This window comes from Rhinoderma darwinii, chromosome 6 (genome assembly GCF_050947455.1).
Source record: "Rhinoderma darwinii isolate aRhiDar2 chromosome 6, aRhiDar2.hap1, whole genome shotgun sequence".
Taxonomy (NCBI): Eukaryota; Metazoa; Chordata; class Amphibia; order Anura; family Rhinodermatidae; genus Rhinoderma; species Rhinoderma darwinii.
The window spans coordinates 7,676,914-7,691,485 of NC_134692.1; the positions used below are offsets into that span (position 1 = coordinate 7,676,914).

Below are 14,572 nucleotides of genomic sequence, written 5' to 3' on the forward strand. Positions count from 1 at the left end.
TAACAATAAGGCCCAGTTCACAGAGTTTTTGGGCCTTGATATTGACTCGGACACTGCGTCAGAATCAGCACCAAACAACTTCCAAAACCGCCTCCCATTGATTTAATCTGAAATCAATGGGAGCCAGTCGCGGAAAAAAGAAAAAGCAGCACGTCCTTTCTTGCCGCGGTTCCGCCTCTGACCTGCCATCGAAATCAATGGGAGGCAGAAAATGCATTTTTCGCTGCGTTTTTTGTCTGCTGTCCTCAATCGCCGCGAGCAAAAAACGCAGCAAAAAAACGCGGCAAGATAGTGTGGGCAGGGCAAAATCTGCCTCAAAATTCTTTAAGGAATTTTGAGGCAGATTTTTTTTTGCCTGCAAAATACTGTGTAAACAGGGCCATACATAAACAACACTTTGAGATAATTTACTCACTGTGTCAGAAGAGCTGCTCCCACTCCAGTCCTCTTCCGGCGATGTCTTCCAGGGGAGGTCTTCGGTCCAGACGTCCAGTCCTTCACCTCCAGCCAGGCTCCAGGTAAGTTTTGTCCATGTGTGTCCGCGGCTGCGCGCTTCGTTTGCGGGTGCGCGCGGTCGATCGCGGGTGCGCGCGCGGTCGATCGCGGGTGCGCGCGCGGGCGGTCTCCAGTGCGGGCGTTCGTGGATGCGCGCTCGCGAGTGCGCACGCGCGGCAGTTTCATTGTGCGCGCGATCGGGTGCGCGCGCGGGCGGACGGTTTGACGGCCCCCCATGACGAGGGGAGGGGGCCCGCAGCAGCAGCAGCAGCAGCAGCTCACGACATTCTTTTGGTGAAAAAAACGGGCCCCATTGCAGGGGCCCGTTTTTTCCTACCAAAAGAATGTCGAGGCAGTTGCCGGGCCCCCCTTTCAATTAGTTTTGGCCGGGCCCCTCACACCACTACCCCTAATACCCCCCTGATGGCGGCCCTGCCCGTGCCTGCCACATTCATGAAGAGATGTGCGTCTTTTGATACATTTTTGCACAGATTACTCCGATTGTCTTCCTACACATGAGATAAAAGTCGGACAATTTTGACAATCTTGGCCAACGATCGTTTGAAAAATTTACGCAAAGGTTCGTGATGTCTTTTTGGTTGACAATGGTCTGCCGAAAAATGTGATCTGCCAGGTTGGATTCCTTCGGCTGTTGTCGGCTGTAAATAAAAGTATATGACATGATCGGCCGATTTGCCACTTTGCGCTGCCCACTCAGTACTTTTTTAAAAATTGAATTACCTTTCTGATCTTCCAGTTTTGTCTGGCATGTTGATGGGCAGATCTTTCGTACGAACGATCCGATATAGTATTGATCTACCGCATTTCAGACGATACTTATGTGTATGGCCGGCTATAGACTGGCATAAGATACATCAGTCTTCATATATGTGAGCAAATATGCCCTAATAGACCCTAGAGAAAGGGATCGGCCAAAGTGGTCAGAGGTCTTAGAACTTCTTCATTTCACTATTAGACATGGGGAGGGGCTCAGTTCTTGGGTCTGGGTTTGCGATGAACGACGATGTAGATTTTGAATTCTCTAAATAAAATATTAATTGAGGGTTGAGATGGAGGGTTTAATCTCTCTAACATTCCCTTTCTGTGATTTGCTGTGCGGAGATTACAATGTGAGAACGATGGGGGCTCACACCAGGACATTGTCACACTCTATGGACTATAGCTACCCATCAAGTGTATTTTCTATATTTTCTCATTTTTAATTTTTATTTGGAATACATTGGATAAAAAAAATTTGAGGCAAGTTTTAGTTTTTATTTATATTCCAAATTATAATTTTACATTTTTAGATGCATTTCCATGACTACTCACCATGGCCCATAAAGTTGGCCCAACCAACTTATTTTTTTATTAAAAAGGAATGTATGTCAATTATTCTGGAGGTTTTGCCCACTGGACATATGTGATATAAAGTAGTGACCATAGCGGAAGATATTTTCTTTAATTTCCTGTCAATCATCCTATTGCAGAACTTGACCGTCAGACTCTCTCAGGAGACAATAGATTTAACCTTTTCTACTGTCAACCTCTTCTTAGCTGGAAATGGCTGATAACATGGAGCACTAGACTGTATCTACCTGTCCTACAGGCAGCCTTCTTCCTAACCTGAAATGGCTGATAAAAGAGACATCTAGAGGTGTAACCTGAAGCTCCTGAGTCCCAATGCAAAATAAGTGACCGAGTTGAACGTCGTGCCATCTATAACACTGGTGGCTACTTAAGTGACAAAAGGGATTTTTGAGCTTTTTTAGGCACCAGGGCAGGGAACGAATTCCAGCTTTGCACCCCCTATACCTGTAGCTACGCCCCGGCCTATAATTAACAGTCTCTTGATACCTGAATACATGTGTACAATGCTCTCTGCTTATAGTTATTTCACATTGATTTCCCTCACGGGTCTAGTTCCTGGAGTGCGGATGATGTTATGTTTTTTTATATATGTTCTTTGACATTGTACTGTTTTATACTTGTGGGCCATGGTGGCTCACTTAATATAGTGCATGGCTTTGTTTCTTGTACCAGTGCCATGAAGAATGACCTAGACACCATCTTGGAGTATGAGAATGTATCCAGCAAAGGGACAAGCCTCATAATGGGCGATGCTATACGGATTAAAAATGGCTGTTCCCACCAATCGGGGCCAGTGCTGCGCTCGGCCTACAGTCCTGGAAAAGAAACGGTTGAAGTGGTGGTGGAGATGCCACGGAGCCTCCCCGCAAGTAGAAGGCAGTGATATAGACGGGTCAAGTTGCCAAGGAGCCTACCCAAATGAAAGAGATTGCATTGTCGGCGGGTGAAGGGAGCCTCCCTGCAATATTGAGAAGGGCCGGAAAGACGACCTGGAGATTATAGAGGATTCTACCTCTATATCAGGGAGGAGGTAAAGCTTTTTCCAGGGGTCAAGTAGTGAGCCGCCATTGCTGCATTGCCTCTGCCTGTATTACACCGCCATTAAATGTATTACTGCCATTTTAAGAGACTATGCTACTCACCTGAGAAATTGTTCATACCCGCAGTGGGCGTTTCGATTACATCACCCATCAGTAAATAGACTGGATTACATCACCTAGGTCTAAACTTGCAATGCTTTACCCACTTTGTATGGTGGAGACCACCATTGAAGGTCTTCCAATTTGCTACAGATCGATGACATCACCGAGGCGCGAGATATGAGATGACCCTGGAAACTTGATAGGTGATTTCCATCAGCAAGAATGAAGTCCCAGTGACAGGTGAGTTTCAATATCGAATAAACTCCATGCATCCAAATTACTTTTTACAGTCCCATGATGAAGACGACAATAGAATGATTAGTTGCTTGTCTTAATTAACCAGTAATGGAGGAGCCAAGACGACCAAGAAGCAATAACTTTACTTAGTTCTACATCACTTGGAAATACATTTCTTCACTAAGAACAAAGAATCCATCTCTACTTGTGATCAATATGGCTGCTCAGCTCCATCTATTCATTACTCCACACGTTCATGGACTCTCACTGAATATCACGTCCTCATTCATATTCCAGAAATCATTAACCAGCGATCGGAAGACTAAACTACTGGAGCAGTGATTAGCTGACGGGTCTACAGTCTTCCTCGTGTCGTCCTTCTCTGGAGATATCTCATATCCCGGGATCATTGTCATCTGCTCTGACATTCATGTCCCCCCTGGGAGGATTTATTGAGCGGCTTCACCCCAAATCCTTCATGCACAGACTATCTCATAATTGGTTATAAACTTACCCCCAAGCGACTGATCTTAATATTTTATACTGAATTTCTATTGTTTATTTAACAAGTTTCTTTGCAGAATTCACTAGACTGAAAATGTTCTAGAGTTAATTGAACCTTTATTAATTATTCATCTGAAACTCATCACAGATAATCTAGAGATATCAAGCTGACAGAAAATAGACGTATATATTATATTCTACACAAACGGTGCTAAGCAAATCTGTATGTAATCTATATAAAGAATAATAAATAGCAATGGAGTCAGATGAAATATAAAAGTTATATTCTTGACCATAGGGGGCAGTATTATAGTAGTTATATTCTTGTATATAGGAGCAGTATTATAGTAGTTATATTCTTGTATATAGGAGCAGTATTATAGTAGCTATATTCTTGTATATAGAGGCAGTATTATAGTAGTTATATTCTTGTATATAAGGGGCAGTATTATAGTAGTTATATTCTTGTATATAGGGGGCAGTATTATAGTAGTTATATTCTTGTATATAGAGGCAGTATTATAGTAGTTATATTCTTGTATATAGGGGGCAGTATTATAGTAGTTATATTCTTGTATATAGGGGGCAGTATTATAGTAGTTATATTCTTGTATATAGGGGGCAGTATTATAGTAGTTATATTCTTGTATATAGGGGCAGTATTATAGTAGTTATATTCTTGTATATAGGAGCAGTATTATAGTAGTTATATTCTTGTATATAGGGGCAGTATTATAGTAGTTATATTCTTGTATATAGGAGCAGTATTATAGTAGTTATATTCTTGTATATGGGGGGCAGTATTATAGTAGTTATATTCTTGTATATAGGGCCAGTATTATAGTAGTTATATTCTTGTATATAGGGGGCAGTATTATAGTACCGTATATGTCGGCGTATAAGACGACTGGGCGTATAAGACGACCCCCAACTTTTACCCTTAAAATATAGAATTTAAGATATACTCACCATTTCGTGCAGGAGCGCTTCACTATGGCCATCGGCGGCAGGACCCAGGACTCTGTCTCTTTGAACTCGCGCATGCGCAGATAGGCGAGGTACATGATGGGGTTAATTACTATTAATGTGAGGAACATGGAGGGTAAATTCATCGCACCTCGCGCCTCACATTAATAAGTGAATGAAAGCCGTGTTTATTTCATTTTTTTACAGCGTACACATCATAAATGATGCAAAAACATTGTTGTCCGCGCCATTACTGAATGTGTGTATTTTATGTATTGAGACTTATTTTAATGTTTATTGTAAAAAAGGTGAAGGTGTATTTTTTTTTAAAATGTAACCATACTTTGTTTTTACTTTATTTTTAAACTTTAATGTACTGACATATATCAGATATGTGCCAGTACATTATCCTGTATACTGATAGTACACAGGCTGTTGTTAGGACATACTTGGGTATATCCTAACAACAAGAGATATGGTCAGACAGCCCTGGGGTCCGTCAATAGACCCTGGGCTGTCTGCCCATATATGGTATGGCCCTCGATCGCGTCACAGGAATTCCCTGTGACGCGATCCAGGGGCATCCCCCCTTCTCACTTTCCCCTGAATGCTGCAGTCAGCTGTGATCGCAGCATTCACGGGAATAACGGCGGAGATGAGAGGTTCTCTGATCTCCGGCGTTATAGAGCGGGGCTGCGGCTGTGTAATCCAGCCATTGCCCCGCTCCTGACAGGAAGTGCGCGCGCGGTCAGCATGAGGAGATGCGGCCGGCGCTGCACTAATGAGCGGCAGTTCAGGCACTGAAGACAACATGGGGGTGCTTTGTAGCGCGCCCGCCATGTTCTGTCTTCAGTGCCGCAGATCATTAGTGCAGCGCCGGCCGCATCACATGATGCTGACCCCGCGCGCATATGTCAGGACTCAGGAGCGGGGCTGTGGCTGAATTACACAGCCGCAGCCCCGCTCTCATAGTCATGTGTACTATACTGAGCTGTGCGGCTGCAACGTGCATCCCTAATATCCGACAATATCCGGCATATAAGACGACCCCACACTTTTGACATTTTTTTAAGGGTGTAGAAAGTCGTCTTGTACGCCGATATATACGGTAGTTATATTCTTGTATATAGAGGCAGTATTATAGTAGTTATATTCTTGTATATAGGGGACAGTATAGTAGTTATATTCTTGTATATAGGGGGCAGTATTATAGTAGTTATATTCTTGTATATAGGGGGCAGCATTATAGTAGTTATATTCTTGTATATAGGGGACAGTATAGTAGTTATATTCTTGTATATAGGGGGCAGTATTATAGTAGTTATATTCTTGTATATAGGGGGCAGCATTATAGTAGTTATATTCTTGTATATAGGGGCAGTATTATAGTAGTTATATTCTTGTATATAGGGGACAGTATAGTAGTTATATTCTTGTATATAGGGGGCAGTATTATAGTAGTTATATTCTTGTATATAGGGGGCAGCATTATAGTAGTTATATTCTTGTATATAGGGGCAGTATTATAGTAGTTATATTCTTGTATATAGGTGCAGTATTATAGTAGTTATATTCTTGTATATAGGGGCAGTATTATAGTAGTTATATTCTTGTATATAGAGGCAGTATTATAGTAGTTATATTCTTGTATATAGGGAGCAGTATTATAGTAGTTATATTATTGTATATAGGAGCAGTATTATAGTAGTTATACTCTTGTATATAGGAGCAGTATTATAGTAGTTATACTCTTGTATATAGGAGGCAGTATTATAGTAGTTATATTCTTGTATATAGGAGGCAGTATTATAGTAGTGATATTCTTGTATATATAGGAGCAGTATTATAGTAGTTATATTCTTGTATATAGGGGACAGTATTATAGTAGTTATATTATTGTATATAGGAGCAGTATTATAGTAGTTATATTCTTGTATATAGGAGCAGTATTATAGTAGTTAGATTCTTGTATATAGGGGCAGCATTATAGTAGTTATATTCTTGTATATAGGGGCAGTATTATAGTAGTTATATTCTTGTATATAGGGGCAGTATTATAGTAGTTATATTCTTGTATATAGGGGCAGTATTATAGTAGTTATATTCTTGTATATAGGGGGCAGTATTATAGTAGTTATATTCTTGTATATAGGAGCAGTATTATAGTAGTTATATTCTTGTATATAGGGGGCAGTATTATAGTAGTTATATTCTTGTATATAGGAGCAGTATTATAGTAGTTATATTCTTGTATATAGGGGGCAGTATTATAGTAGTTATATTCTTGTATACAGGGGGCAGTATTATAGTAGTTATAGTCTTGTATATAGGGGCAGTATTATAGTAGTTATATTCTTGTATATAGAGGGCAGTATTATAGTAGTTATAGTCTTGTATATAGGGGCAGTATTATAGTAGTTATATTCTTGTATATAGGAGCAGTATTATAGTAGTTATATTCTTGTATATAGGGGGCAGTATTATAGTAGTTATATTCTTGTATATAGGAGCAGTATTATAGTAGTTATATTCTTGTATATAGGGGCAGTATTATAGTAGTTATATTCTTGTATATAGGGGCAGTATTATAGTAGTTATATTCTTGTATATAGGGGCAGTATTATAGTAGTTATATTCTTGTATATAGGGAGCAGTATTATAGTAGTTATATTCTTGTATATAGAGGGCAGTATTATAGTAGTTATATTCTTGTATATAGGGGCAGTATTATAGTAGTTATATTCTTGTATATAGGGGCAGTATTATAGTAGTTATATTCTTGTATATAAGGGCAGTATTATAGTAGTTATATTCTTGTATATAGGGGGCAGTATTATAGTAGTTATATTCTTGTTTATATGGGGCAGTATTATAGTAGTTATATTCTTGTAAATAGGAGCAGTATTATAGTAGTTATATTCTTGTGTATAGGGGGCAGTATTATAGTAGTTATATTCTTGTATATAGGAGGCAGTATTATAGTAGTTATATTCTTGTGTATAGGGGGCAGTATTATAGTAGTTATATTCTTGTATATAGGGAGCAGTATTATAGTAGTTATATTCTTGTATATAGGGGGCAGTATTATAGTAGTTATATTCTTGTATATAGGGGGCAGTATTATAGTAGTTATATTCTTGTATATAGGGGGCAGTATTATAGTAGTTATAGTCTTGTATATAGGAGCAGTATTATAGTAGTTATATTCTTGTATATAGGGGGCAGTATTATAGTAGTTATATTCTTGTGTATAGGGGGCAGTATTATAGTAGTTATATTCTTGTATATAGGGGGCAGTATTATAGTAGTTATATTCTTGTATATAGGGGCAGTATTATAGTAGTTATATTCTTGTATATAGAGGGCAGTATTATAGTAGTTATATTCTTATATATAGGAGGCAGTATTATAGTAGTTATATTCTTGTATATAGGAGGCAGTATTATAGTAGTTATATTCTTGTATATAGGGGCAGTATTATAGTAGTTATATTCTTGTTTATATGGGGCAGTATTATAGTAGTTATATTCTTGTAAATAGGAGCAGTATTAGGGCATGACCACACGTGGCGGATTTCCTCCGCAACTGTCCGCATCAATGCCGCACAGAATCTGCGTTGCAGATTCTGCTGCGGATCTGCACAAAATGTGCAGTAAATTGATGCGGACTAGCTGCTGCGGACTGCGGTAAAAGTGCTTCCCTTCTCCCTATCAGTGCAGGATAGAGAGAAGGGACAGCACTTTCCCTTGCGAAAGTCAAAGAAATTCATACTTACCGCCCGTTGTCTTGGTGACGCGTCCCTCCTTCGGCATCCAGCCCGACCTCCCTGGATGACGCGGCAGTCCATGTGACCGCTGCAGCCTGTTATTAGCCTGTGATTGGCTGCAGCCGTCACTTAGACTGAAACGTCATCCTGGGAGGCCGGACTGGAGACAGAAGCAGGGAGTTCTCGGTAAGTATGAACTTCATTTTTTTTTACAGATACATGTATATTGGGATCGGTAGTCACTGTCCCGGGTGCAGAAACAGTTACTGCCGATCGCTTAACTCTTTCAGCACCCTGGACAGTGACTATTTACTGACGTCTCCTAGCAACGCTCCCGTCATTACGGGAGCCCCATTGACTTCCTCAGTCTGGCTGTAGACCTAGAAATACATAGGTCCAGCCAGAATGAAGAAATGTCAAGTTAAAAAAGCAAGACGGATCCGCAGCACACATAACATGTGCATGACAGCTGCGGACTTCATTGCGGAAATTAGAATCTCCATTGAAGTCAATGGAGAAATTCCGCCATGGGTCCGCCACTGCTCCGCAACAGACAGAGCATGCTGCGGACACCAAATTCCGCTCCGCAGCCTATGCTCCGCAGCGGAATTTTACGCATCGTCTAAACGAACACTGCTAAATTAAAGTGTAAGTCAATGGACAAACGGCTCCGCTGCGGATTAACGCTGCGGAGTGTCCGCAGCGGAATTTAAGTGAAATTCCGCCACGTGTGAACCCAGCCTTATAGTAGTTATATTCTTGTATATATGCGGCAGTATTATAGTAGTTATATTCTTGTATATAGGGGCAGTATTATAGTAGTTATATTCTTGTATATAGGGGGCAGTATTATAGTAGTTATATTCTTGTATATAGGGGCAGTATTATAGTAGTTATATTCTTGTATATAGGGGCAGTATTATAGTAGTTATATTCTTGTATATATGCGGCAGTATTATAGTAGTTATATTCTTGTATATAGGGGACAGTATTATAGTAGTTATATTCTTGTATATAGGGGCAGTATTATAGTAGTTGTATTCTGGTATATAGGGGCAGAATTATAGTAGTTATATTCTTGTATATAGGGGCAGTATTATAGTAGTTATATTCTTGTATATAGGGGGCAGTATTATAGTAGTTATATTCTTGTATATAGGAGCAGTATTATAGTAGTTATATTCTTGTATATAGGGAGCAGTATTATAGTAGTTATATTCTTGTATATAGGGGCAGTATTATAGTAGTTATATTCTTGTATATAGGAGTAGTATTATAGTAGTTATATTCTTGTATATAGGGGGCAGTATTATAGTAGTTATATTCTTGTATATAGGGGGCAGTATTATAGTAGTTATATTCTTGTATATAGGGGGCAGTATTATAGTAGTTATATTCTTGTATATAGGGGCAGTATTATAGTAGTTATATTCTTGTATATAGGGGCAGTATTATAGTAGTTATATTCTTGTATATAGGGGCAGTATTATAGTAGTTATATTCTTGTATATAGGGGCAGTATTATAGTAGTTATATTCTTGTATATAGGGGCAGTATTATAGTAGTTATATTCTTGTATATAGGGAGCAGTATTATAGTAGTTATATTCTTGTATATAGGGGCAGTATTATAGTAGTTATATTCTTGTATATAGGGGCAGGATTATAGTAGTTATATTCTTGTATATAGGGGGCAGTATTATAGTACTTATATTCTTTTTATAGGAGCAGTATTATAGTAGTTCTATAGTAATCATTACATTCCATGATCTTGAGGTTGGACTGAAAAAATTTACAAAAATAAACAAGTTTGTCAGAGGTTTATGCCACTTTCTTCGCTCCCTCTCCCCCATTCTGGATGAGTTTGGTCAGGTCATCTCTTTCTCCTTCTTTACTTGCCTAATGTTTTGGTGAATATAGAGACTATTGGACTCATAGTATCCACTGGATCTCTCTCTATGGCAGACACATGACTATTGCTTGCGATTTTACACAATGTCACTTCAGATGAATTCACATTTCTAATATATTTCTGAGTTTCTAATTCTCACTATCAGGAATATTTCTATAACAAGCTCAGAGATGCTCCAAAAGTTAACAACTCAGACTTAACCTGAAAGTTTCCACACATTTACTTCTAGACGAGCCATGTCTACCATTGTTGTCTTCCCATTAATTATGTTGCAAAGTTGCACAGAACATAATGAGTTTAGCAGAGCTCGGGGACATCTTACAGCTCTGACGAATAATTATTTTTTTAAGTCATGCTTTTGGGAGAAAACTACCGTCTCCTTCACTTTTAAAGCAAGACAATAACACAACACAAGATAATTAAAGACGAAAAATAGAAGGCAAAAGATAGGAAGCCGTAAATAATGGCAGCGGTGCAATAAATCAGCGCAAATTACCTTAATTCCCTGATCAAATAACGTGAGAGGATGTTTTTTTTTAAGTTACTTGTTTTAGGATTTCTCATGAAGTGCCATTTGACCTGATTAAAAATACAAAGAAAAAAAAGTTGCAGGATTTGACGCAGTCTAGAGCAAAAAATCATCCACTTCTGTCAAGTTGGTAAAATGTCAATCAATTCCTAATTATATTTGTGGGGAGCCACGTGACTGCAGGAAAATTCAGGGACCTTGGGGACTGAAAAGCAATATAATTGATTACAGTCAGAGACCTAAATTGCAGTTCCGGGGCCCCGAAATAAAATCTATAACAGGACCCCCACCTATCATGCGGCATTTATAATACTGGCGTCCTCTAGGTACCAGAAAGGCCTTTGGTTCCCCTCAAACAATAGGGCCCAGGTGTGACTTCTACCTCTGCCCCCTATAGCTATGATCCTGGAAACCTTACTTAGTTGGTCCTGTACCGGCGTGGTCTTTTTCGATGAACAGGGGGCTGATATGTGAAGGTCAAGCAGGGTCGATGGGCTTGGGTTTTAGTTTAAGGTTGTGTTTTTTGTACAGTAAATCAATTTTGAACGTTTTTGAGTATTTTTGCTCAGACATGTTGGTCGAAATGCACTGAATGTTGTTGTGAAATGAAAAGTTTTGGAGACAATTTGTTCAGGTACGGCTGGAATTTTCGAAGTCGATATGAGGCCGACCCCAGAAGTCGTATCTGTGGTTATTTCTTTGTCTGGTTAATTTGAGAACGAGTTCAATCAGAAGAGGCCAAAAAAGCAGTGGACATGCCGTGTGTCAATAAATATAGCTGCTCTTACAGGGTTCTCAGGTGATAACGTGCACTAGATTATAACTTTCTACCAAGGTTGATTTGCCATTCAGGAGTCTGGGAAATAACTTTTTGACCCTTTTGTCTGTAACTTAAAATCATGGGTCATGGATATCACCAACACCCCCTTCCAAAAGACTAGGTAGCCACTTCGGCCAGTCCCCCCACACACTCATTTGGCTCACTAGTCCTAGCATTACATTGTCAAGAGCTGCAGCCCTGCACAGGTTTAGGAAAGAGGCTTGGGGCCAACTAGGGCTTATTGTACACCTCTCCATGGGCCACATAGCTGACCCCATGATACGTACACCATCTTATTTGTTTATCTATCCCCTTTGAGGACGATCATTGAGCTGATCCTTCCTTTGTCCCCATTTATTGCAGAGTTTGAGGAAGAGGAGCCCAGGTTCAGACCACTCATGTTGACATCGAATGAAGCCAACCTGAGCTGTGCCCGCACCTCGCTCCATGGGCCTTCAGCAGCTGCCTAAATGTCACATATAGTTGGTGCAACTTTTTATTTACTTTTTATTAAAAATTATTTTAACTTTTTGAGATACAGCTGCTTCGTATTCTGTATACAAAGCAGCTGCATCTAGTCCTGAATCCTGTATCCGTCTGGTCAGCGAGACCGACGGGTTCAGTAACAGCGGGTCCCGTGTGTCTCTGACATGCAGGATCCACCTGCTATTGATCACATCTAAGTTATGAACTTAGGCTTCGTTCACACATGCGTCAAGGTTCCATTCGTGGGTTCCATCAGACCTTTCCGTCAGGGGAACCCGCGAACGGAAACCAAACAGTAACCATAGCTTTCCGTTTGTATTACCATTGATTTCAATGCTAAAGCTTCCGTTGCTAATGGTTTCTGTTGGTCTGCGTTCCACAAGGTTTCCGTTTTTTGGGCGGAATCAATAGCATAGTTGACTACACGATTGATTTCACCAAATAAACGGAAAACCATTAGCAATGGAAGCGTTACCATTGAAATCAATGGTAATGCAAATGGAAAGCTATGCTTTCCATTTGGTTTCCGTTTGTGGGTTCCCCTGATGGAAAGGTCTGACGGAACCCACGAACGGTGCCCCGACGCAGATGTGAACGAAGCCTTAGATGTGATTAGTAACAGCTCAAACCTGCGTGTCAGAGACACACAGGACCCGCTGTCACTGAACCCGTCAGTGCAGCTGACCTGACGGATACAGGATTCAGCACTAGATACAGCTACTCTATATACAGGATACAAAGCAGCTGTATCTGAAAAAGTAAAAATTATTTTTAATAAAAAGTAATTACAATGTTGCACCAAACACACTGTTTCACATTTTTATTTAAAAAAAACGATTTCAGAGGTGTACATAGCCTTTAAGATGTAAGTCCCTTTGTATCTAAGGACCCAGTCATTCTTTTCTTATGTAACTTCTCCAGAGAAATGTATCAGATCTGTGCTCTCAGATATGTTACTATGTAGACTGTAGACAATGACTAAAATCCAGAATTTTCCCAATCCTTGCCGGCGCACGCTGTCTTCCTCGGCTTTATCCATCATCTGACAGAAGACTATTTTTATCACGGCTGTGACTGGAATGGTGACCTGTCGGGGCGATCAGGGTTGGGATCCCTGGTAGTAGAGTTCAGTAAAGAAGATGCAGGGTGTATGTGCCTGGAAGTTCACAGTATGTGTCATTCATGCGGGGATGGTGATGAACGGCTTTACTGGTGACATAAAAGATGATGGGTACTGACATTCAGACAGAGGTCATGATCTGCTGCAGCACAGAAAGGAAGAAGAAATCATTCTGAATTCTATTAGAAAACATGGAGTGTCTGGTGTAAAACAACAGCAAGTCCTCAGAAAATGTTCTTTAAGATCACAAATAATTCTAAGCAGGGGTGGGGCTGAAGCTGCAGGGGTGGGGCCGAAGCCGCAGGGGTGGGGCCGAAGCTGCAAGGGTGGGGCCGAAGCTGCAGGTGAGCACAGCTTTACTTATCTAGGAGATGTTTTCTTCTCTAGTCCTATTCAAAGCTGCATTTACAATTGCGCTGGTTCTTGCATGAAAGTTGGGGGCCATACTGACAAACAGAAGTGTAACTTGAAGCTCCTGGGCTTTAATGCTAAATCTGTAACAGTCCCGACTGCTCCAGGGCCCTGATGCAACTGCCACCTACTGCCCCCATAGCTACGCCCCTGCTGACAGACATCTTTACCCGCTGAGCTTACATCTAGTGCATTGTAGTTTAGCGCACTGCATTCAGGTTATGGGGATTTAGCTGCTTAAAGGGACAGTACGGAGTGTGATGTAAATTCTATATTAATAAACCACAGTAGGGTATGCTTTGAACAGATGCTGAATGCAGCTTTGGATGTGACTAAAGTAGAAGACATGATATGCAGGTGTAAATTGTAAAATGCTATGAAGCTTTCCATACTGTCATTCACTGTCAGTCTAGACCTGATGCAGAGATGGATACCACCAGCTAGTAGACTAGAAACCTTTCTCATAAGGATCATATATTAAAACCAATTTCTGGATGACACATAATAAATAGAAACATCTAAATATTACCAGGGCCATTATAGCAAAATATAAGCTCTTCATTCAAATACCTGTGAGTATTAATTCATTGATTGACCGTCTTTTGGATAAAACACGGAGTGAACAATTGCGCAATAGTTATAAAGTATCTGGATGTCATTTCTTCCCATTCTCCTCATGGTCAAGAAATTTCCATTATGGGGTTGCCAGTTCCAGCAGGACAATGTAGAAGGGATGGCAGCACTTGAGTTAGATACACACACAGCCATGCCACATACAAATTGTACATTTTTTGCAGACAGATGGTGCCAATTT

At 40.2% G+C, this 14,572-nt stretch overlaps 1 long non-coding RNA gene across 3 annotated transcripts; it reads left to right on the forward strand.

Moving 5' to 3' along the window:
* Positions 1 to 698: 698 nt before the first annotated feature.
* Positions 699 to 4,007, forward strand: LOC142656159 (uncharacterized). 3 transcript variants are annotated; one of them, XR_012849595.1, is made up of 3 exons: positions 699 to 1,075; positions 2,539 to 3,248; positions 3,352 to 4,007. It is a non-coding gene; the product is annotated as an uncharacterized LOC142656159 (long non-coding RNA). The 3 variants fall into 3 exon arrangements; XR_012849597.1 differs by having other exon boundaries at positions 3,543 to 4,007; XR_012849596.1 differs by having other exon boundaries at positions 2,539 to 2,896; positions 3,033 to 4,007.
* Positions 4,008 to 14,572: the final 10,565 nt, after the last annotated feature.